Here is a 9188-nt window from a genome sequence, read left to right as displayed (position 1 = left end):
GTTAAGCAACAAAACCAGAACAAATATTTAGTAGTTACTCCCCCAAATATTATACTATATGCATAAAAATGCGTATTTGTACATTTCAATACACACAAATACAGAAAAGACTAGAACTCTGAAACTTTCTTTTCCCTTAACACAGAGAAAAGCAGTCTTGTAACTCTGCCTGATTTCAAATTTTGTTTCTTTTCCAATCTAAACAGTATTTGGAAAATGTTCAGTTGTACAAATTAACACCATCAAGATTTTTTTTTAAACCAAAGGTCTAATTTTAATGATAATATTTCACCTATAAAAAGTGAGGATAACAAGTTTGTATTCATACAAAAGTGTTAATTAATGAAAGACAAACCTTTGCCAGTTATTGACACATTCCTCTGTAATCCTGTTATGTGGAACATTCTAATGAAGTCATAGTTTATTACTAATGATCTAGCTTTGTTTAAAAAAAAAAAAAAACTGTGAGGGGGAGGGGGGAGTTGAAATAATTTATTTGCTTTGGTGTATTTTTTATCACAGCAGGTAAGAATGCTGCATTTTGACTGCCACATTGTATGCAGGATGAGGGGGTATGACCTCAGAAGCAGCAACGGAGAACTTGCTCTTTCACACTTCAGCACACACTGCTGTGAACCAGCACTTTGGTCATATTATCCGCCGCACCACAAAGCTGTCCGCTAATTATCTCTGAATACGAATTTTATTGAACCTTAATTTTCAGTAATGGGGCCTGATAGTTTGAGAAGAAAGACAAAAGAAGGGTCCCTTTGTTTTTCCCTCACAATAACCTTCTAGTGCTGGAGCTATGGCAGAACTCATTAAACTTGAACAATGAGTTGAAATATGATCGTGTTATTTTTGTCCCTGCCCCCAAACCAGGCTGGTCCCGCCTGCCAGCCTGTCCATCTGTCTAACGATATGGGAAGAGACATCCATTTTGTAGCGGACACTGTTAAAACACATTCCAAACTCCTACCGAATCATCGGGAATTTGAATCTGAGCAGAAATTTGATTTTTGTACATGTTGGGCAAGATCTCATGGCAAATTTAGCAGCAATTTGGATGCTGTAGAGAGTAGATTTCAAAACCCTCTTTAAGCCAGGTTAGACAAAATCTGATTTGTGTTTGAGGTGCCCTGTGGAAATAGATTCACACTAGCTAGAAATGGTGTTATTCATCCAAACTGTGAGTTAAAAGAAACTAACACTAAAGGAGAAATAGTGTGTGCAGCTAATTTGTGAAAGGGCTGTATAGTTCTGCTCAGCTGAAGGCTGGTAGAAGTTTTTTCACCATCTTCAAAATCTGGCCATCACAAGGGTTGAACAATTGTGCTGTATTTGGTATAGTAATATATCCCAAGATATACACAAATGCAGTTAAAATCTATGGATTATTCAAAACATAAACAACCTGTTTTACTGAAATGGAGTTATTTGTTTTCATGTAAAAAAATGTACTTTCTTTCAGGGTTGTCTTATTATGTCATTGTAATGGCAATTTGGATTGCTCATAAACACTTCTGTCCCTCCTGAACAGTGCTTATTATCTATGAGAACCATCAATGGATTTTTGGAAGATATGTTCCTCTCAAGCCTTTAAATGTCTCCTCTGTCCAAAATATTGCTTCAGATGTATTTAATATAGTTCTGAGGGTGATATATTTGTGGACAATTTACATTAAAAATTGAGGGATCAACCCCTGCTGTATCCAAGAACAACCTTACTACTGTGCACTTTGAGACTCTCTTGTGTACCTGGAAATTCTCACATAGTTTAGTTTTTCCTTTTGTCTTAATTTTTGTAGAACATGCCATAGCCAAATGGAATATTACAAGTTCTATGATTCTTTTCCTTTATATTCAGCCTGAATTTTCTTTCTGCTAGGTGCTGTTCAATTATTCCTAAGTTAAAATCACCAATAACACCAGCTTGTATGTACAAACTTATTAAAGAATACATTTCTGAACAAAATAATATAAAGGCTGATCCCTCCCCCATCTCTGTGCCCTCACAGAGAATTGACACACACACAGAGGCACATAACTAGCCTCATAACTAAACTCATGTCTAGCTAGGATTGGGAGACTGCTGAAAAGATTGTAGTTTTGGAGAGGGGAGAAACGGGAGATTGTTTCAGAGGGATTATAAATACATATATATTTATACCTTTATATGTCGATGCACAGAAATCCATATCCACATGCATGCACATACACATATATACTTATATGAAGACTCGAGAGCAAAAACTCATTTCATTTTGACTTAACCTATTCCATGAATTTTATTTTAACATTCCATATCAAAACAAATAATCTATTCTGTTAACAGTACTGCTCTTTTTGTTATCCTAAGTATTTAAAGGCTGAAATGATGAGTAGCTTTACACTAACTCAATTTACAAAACTGAACATCTGGTTAACACAATGTGACTGTAAAGATTTTGATTTTCAGTTTATGAAAAGATGCTCATTCTGCAAGCATTGTGTACTAGAATAGTCTGCATTTGATTGTAAAATAAATCAAAATAAAATCAGAAAGGGAAAAATATTTATTAACAGCCAGTAATTGAGTGCCCTTCAATGATATAATTTTCACAGACTTTTTACATCATATAAAAAGTCTGATTCTTCTGTCATTTTCACATTTGTCAGTCAGTAGTAATTACACTGAGATCAGCAGAGAGACCAGTATTGAAACTGGCATAAGAAGACAAACATTGGGAACATAAAACTTCTAAGTATAGCATTTGGTTAAACTTTCAAGCTGATTTTGGGGAATTATAAACATTTTTAGTGATCTTGCATTTTATTTCACTAATCCAGAAATTTCTCCTTGGTCTTTTACATGAATGCCAATTTCATTCAGGTAGTTATATTTCTATTAATTTTATCTTTCTTCTAATTTTGACACAGTAAGTGAGCCACACAGCAAAATGTCAGTCTGATATTTGAGAAAGAGTCAACTAAAAATACCCTTGATCTGTGATAAATATGCACTGAACAAAATAATCCAAACAAAAAAAAATAATATTTACCATGTCTCCTTTGAAAGATTTAATTTGTGCTTCATTTTTCATCTAAATAAAGTAGTGAGGGTCGGGTTTGTACACACCTGTACCTCTGCTCTTAGCACTGGGTGTGTTTGCCTGCTGGTGTGGCACCTGGCAGGAAGGGTGCCCCTGCCAGCTTACACCAGCAGCGTGAATTGTTCACTGGAACTGGCTCTGGTCTTCCAGTGGGAATCCCTGGATGCCACTGGGAGAGAGTGAGACAGCAATGGAATGTGCTGTGTATTGAAATACATGTATAGTGGATACCATATGTTCCTTTCCAACAACTGCTACATTGCTGCATTAAAGTTCAGATTCCAGGCTTTCAGGGATGTAAATACATTAAACAATGCATCTATTTGTGCAAAGCATTCTTTATGAAGGACATCCATGTGCTTTTAATCAGTTTCATGCTGAGTGAAAGAAAATTGTAAACTATGCATTAAAAGAAGGTTTGGTGAAAGTTATTTTTCCTCTATCTTCTGCATCCTAATTCAATGCTTCCCCTTGCTTTCAGTGATAATATAAGTAATCTTCTAGCAACATTCATGAGGAAAGTTTGATGTGGATTTACACTAGTGGAGCTACATTACAATGGGTAGATTTAAGGTATTATAAAATGAGTTTTTGGATTTGTTACAGAGGTATGAAACCCCTAAGACACAGACAGATAGGACTTCCAACATATGGCAACCACTCTTATTATAAAACAAAACAGTGTTAAGTCAAAGTACCTGATTACAATTCACTAGTGCTATGTAGCTCTGATAGCAGGCTTATATTTAATGCCATAGAAACAATATAATTTATTTTTCTGTCTTCCCTTATCCCTTCGTTATTGGGTTTGTAGGCTTTAAAACCTTAAGCAAAAGGACAAAATATAAATTATAGAAAACATCAAAGTATAGTGAAATCAAATGACATTCCTTACAATACTTACAGAGATATCTAACACATTTCTTACGTGCAGTTTGGTCGAATTGCTATCACTGCAGAGCTTTAGTGGTTATAATTAGTAATCTTTTGGGAGCCACGGTAGCACACTTATAATGTCAAAAATATTTAATTGAATGCAATAGTTAAGTTGGCAGCTTAAAAATTCATTTAATAATGAGTTAAGCTGGCCAAGATTTTAACCTGTTATCAAAGGGATTGTTCGGAAAAAACATAGCTATATAATTTTACTACATGCTACTTTTTTAGCTAAGTCTGTTTATAGATTTCTCTTAAACTGCCTACTTTGAGATGTAGATTCTGGAGGCAGAGCATCTAACACAACACCTACTCACATCTACACATTCACTACTAAATACAATTTTTTTGTGAACATCTTATCTTCTAAAGTATGTAAATTGAGAAAAATGTGACTGTGATGGACACGTCAAAAGAAAAATCAGTAAGCCCTGTAGCCTAATAAACAAAATTCCGTTTGGGAAATGAATTGACTGACAAGCAGTTCCTAACAAATAAATGCACATTAGACTCAGATGCATACTGGAGTATCAAATAACTAGATAATTTATCACCAGTCAAATTTAAAACCACGTTTTCTTGTCTTGGTCTATGGTTCCCATGCACTGCTTTCTTATTAACAAGACTTTAATTCTCGTACTGACACACAAAAGTGTTGTACTCTAATGAACTGTCTGCTCCTTGCAGAAATCTGGTGATAATGTAGGATGTTAGTTACAATAATGATAATCTTTAGTATTTTTAGCCTGTCAGAACCCGCACGGCCAACAACAACCAGTCTTTTACTAAAACTCTACCTCATCAAACTAACTTAATTAGCAATTCAACTCCTTATTTTTGTTTTGGATTCCCCTCTGGCTACTAATTAAAGCTTAATCGAAACTGCTGAACTGAGGTTGTAAAGAATTCATTAATATTAAAATTAGCCCCAACAATTTTTTTGGGCTGGTGCAATTTGTATTTGTTACTGTCAGGGCTTGAAATTCAGTTGAATTGTTAAGAAAGCTGTACCAGAAATTTGCTGTATATTCATATTATAAGCAGAACAAATACGATGAATTCCAATAGTTGAACAAGTAATTCATGTTTTGACCATGCACAGTTCACATTACTTGTGTCACTCTTTAATACCAACAGACAAAATATATTTTCAGATCATTTTTCCAAAGTCATCCACATTTCTTTATCCTCCTAAGTGCTTTCATATTTTGGATAAAAGGGAATAAAAGGCTCTGAAAAAAAAGCAAAGATTGATTTTATGTATTATCTTGACAAGATTAATATGTTTGAAAAATGAACAGATTTACCACTTCACTTTGATTTTTCCACTTTTCTTAACATCAAAGATTACTCCAGCTGCAATAATGGTCATTCTGAAAACTAAGATCAACTGAACTATGAGCTTCTGTAAAGGACGTGTTTTTGCTGGTAACAGATATCTCATTGAATTTTTTTTTAGGAGAGTGTAATACTTTATTTTTTAAATTGCAATCCCTGCTCTATAAATTATTTAAATATATTCTTTTCTGAACTCAGTTTATTTTTTGTAATGAGTTTAAATGTATTTTTAATTAAATTGGTTAGCTTATAATAAGAAATTAACTTATATTTTATTATTGCTAAATACTCTCAACAATATGAGTGAAACATACTTGTGCTTGTTTTTTGTAAATTTCATAAAAATGTAAATAAGAAAGGCAGTCTTTTTATAGCAGATAAAAACGATTTTCATAATTCAAGTTCACTTTTCATTTTAACTTTTATGCTTTAATATTTTTATCGGAACATGTATATTTATTTTACCCTACAGGAAATTTTTTCAAGAATGTTTATAGGAAACAAACTTGTTAGGACTAAAATATACAGCAACTAATACTGTTTAACATATTTTATTAAATATAAACATTAAGATTATTTATATAATGCAAAACTTTACAAAAATATACATGAAAAATTACATATGCATCTAGGTTTCATTTAAATAACATTTATGACAAAACAATCATGCACATATTTAAAAATCAACATATGTCCATTTTTTACTCACTGACTAAATCAACAATGGCATACAAGGCACACAATTTAAAATCTTGGTGACAATTTCCATGAAGTTATTCAAATACAATTTGACTTCTGACAAGAGGATGTAATTTATAAAACAGAACATGCCTATCAGTGGAACCTAAATTTGCATAATGAGGATACTTTCATTTCTGCAAGCACAGTTTTTGACATCCCAACTTGGAGTGCTGGAAGAATCTGGTGAAAAATGTCAATATACATAAGCAGAAAAATGATTAATAAAATACCCGTAACATTTATCTGATTTGAGTAAACAAAATAAATTTTGCTTGCAAAAAGTAATGATTTTGAAAACTATAATGATGTGTTTCCTAAATGTGTAGAAGTCTAGCACAGCCTTTAGCTGCAATCAGCCTTGTAAACTAAGGGAGGTGTTCTGAGTTTATCATTAGCTGATAAAAACACTGTTTTGACACTAATGCTATGAATTTTTAAATCAGTGTTTTGATTTAATTCTCTGTCACATTTTGTATAAATATATTGAAGTAGTAAAAGAAGAGTGGAAAGAAAAAAAGGTGTTTATCCTTTCTTTAGTTGATAAACTTGAAATTGCTTTTTAACTTGGTCAGCTGGATAAGAGCATTCATCATGCTCGAACAGGAGGAAAAATAGCTCTTTTCCCTCCACAAATTTTTTTGAGTTGATATTTCAGGTAAGCATATGCTCAGAGTTTAAATTCAAGAAACTCTGGAATAAATTTGCTTTAATTCAGCATCTCTTACCCACCTTACTAAAAAGGATAGTATGAGATGGCAATCAAAACCAAGTTACCTTTATGTTTCAAAGCCAGAACTCAGGCACATTGCAACATATCTATTTCAGGTTTGCTTAAGAAAACCTGGACTGTCAAGAGACAGCAGTAGAAAAACATCATTAACATAAAAAAAAAAAAAAATTAAAAAATTATACTGGAAATTATGGCTTTCCTTTATATATGTTACTAATAGGATCATCCAGAATTAAAACTAAGGAGATTTAGATTATTTGTCATTAATCTTGCTGCTTGTTTATAGCTTCCTAATTTCCTAAATTATGAAATTATTCCTGCCTTCCTTTTGTTTCTTCTGAGATTCACTTTATGGTCTCTCTGATATTACTATTGAACTGTAAATATTCCTAGGGGAATTTCTTCAAAAACAGCTGTTTCACTTAAAAAATTAAAAAAACTTGTATATAAAATATATATACAGACTCTGAGGCAAAGAAACATTTTCGCTGGCCTTCATTGCTATAAAATTTAGAACTCACAATAAGAACAGAAGAATAGGGGAAAAAAATTAAATGCAAAACAAAGCAAGGAGGCAAATCTCAGTGCAAAGTATCCATTTAATTCTAAATCACATTTGTTTGTATTCAAATGAAAGAACTAGATCATGGCTTTGAAAACAAATTGTTCACCATAGGCTTTTTTAGGCTGATACTTCTCACACACATAAACCATTTACTAAAGTGAAAAAAGAGCATGTCATCCTCAGTTATTTGAGACACCAGCCTGACAAATAAATACCTTTATCAGGTGATTGATAAATATGGCTATAAACCTAGCACTTTTGCAATTAAACAACAATCTAAATCGAAATAATATTTTTATTTCCAAATGTATTGAAAATGTTGTCTAGTATAGTTCCAAGCAGAACTTGAAAATAATTGTCACTGCCAACCACAAAAATCTTGATTTTCTCTTCTTGCAGAGAAAATAAAAATAAAAATAATACAATTTCTGTTAAATACTGTGAAACTAAAATAATAAATAAAATCATGGAACAAGATCACTGGCAGCATCTTGAAGCAAATAGTAATTGCTTCTTAGCTGTTCTCATCATTATAATTTTGAGATAAGTAGGTATTTTATAAACATTTTCAGCTAAGAAAGTTCACCTCTTCTCTTTAAAAATTCACTTTTATTATCAGTGTAGATTCATAGGAAAGAAAGAAGCAGCTTGCTATTCAAACAGCTGAAAGGGGAAAAAAAATTGGTTGTTTCAATATTGCTTTTGCATCTTTAATTTCTTTCAATGCTCTGTACACCGTGAATATGTCAACTGAGCAGACATCTCATTTTCAGCTGCTAATATTCCAGGTACAATAGGAGCAAACAGAGTGGCTTGGTGCGTGAGAGCATTTGTGTGGTTGGGATGGGAGCTTGCTGCAACATGCTGTGATCTTGCACATCCATGGTGAATGGGATTGGCTAAGGCTGAGCTCTTCAGTCCTCTCCCTCTCTGGGGCAGTACATATATATCCTATGTTTATCACACAAACTCTTTCTACAAATAAATACACTGAATTCTGTGTTGCATGTGTGTAGAAATTATTTATGCTATGAAATAATGATTTTTAAAATTAATATATTACTCAGATATGAATACTTTTGGTTCTGAATTTTCCCAATGTGGAATGATCACAAATGGAGCCCTGTAGCAGAGGTCACCTGCAAAAACCAAATCCCAACAGCCTTCCCCTTCCCTAGTTTTTAACAATGAGCACCCTCACTCCCACAGCTTACTCCACACTCAGAAGTAGAGTCAGACATAAATGCATATTGCTTTTAGTCTAATTTCTGCAACAGAAAAAATTTCCAATATGTTGGCATATGTCTCAGAGATATTCACATTTGGGAAGGCTGGGAAAGACCTACAGATTTTTCACTGAAAAAGAAGCTCACAAACATTTTAAAATACACTCTTGTCACATGGCAGCTGGTAAACTCAGCAGAATAGGAGGGGACAGCCATGTTCCAGAACACAAATGTTCTTCAAAACCAAGACAGAACACAGACTCTGTGCTTGGACTGGAAGGAAATCTGTGCTCCCTCCAATCCCTTACTGTCTCTCCTGGTTCTCTTAGAAAGCCTACAAATACCAAACTGAGGCAAAATTTGGTGGCTTATTAAAAACTAGACAGCTAAGGCAGAGAATGTACCTCAGAATTCTTGGGAAATATTCAGATATTGCTGGTATAGAAGAGTGGGGATGAAACTCTTTAAGGAATAGCTAATAGAAACTTGAAGGCAAATCTGAAAAAGTTCTGGTTGCCAAAGGATGGGAGCAAATGAGTGACAGCAAAAATAACTAGATG

The sequence above is a fragment of the Lichenostomus cassidix genome, chromosome 1 (assembly GCF_008360975.1).
Source record: "Lichenostomus cassidix isolate B80296 chromosome 1, HeHo_3.0, whole genome shotgun sequence".
NCBI classification, from domain to species: Eukaryota; Metazoa; Chordata; class Aves; order Passeriformes; family Meliphagidae; genus Lichenostomus; species Lichenostomus cassidix.
This window is presented reverse-complemented; position numbering follows the sequence as displayed.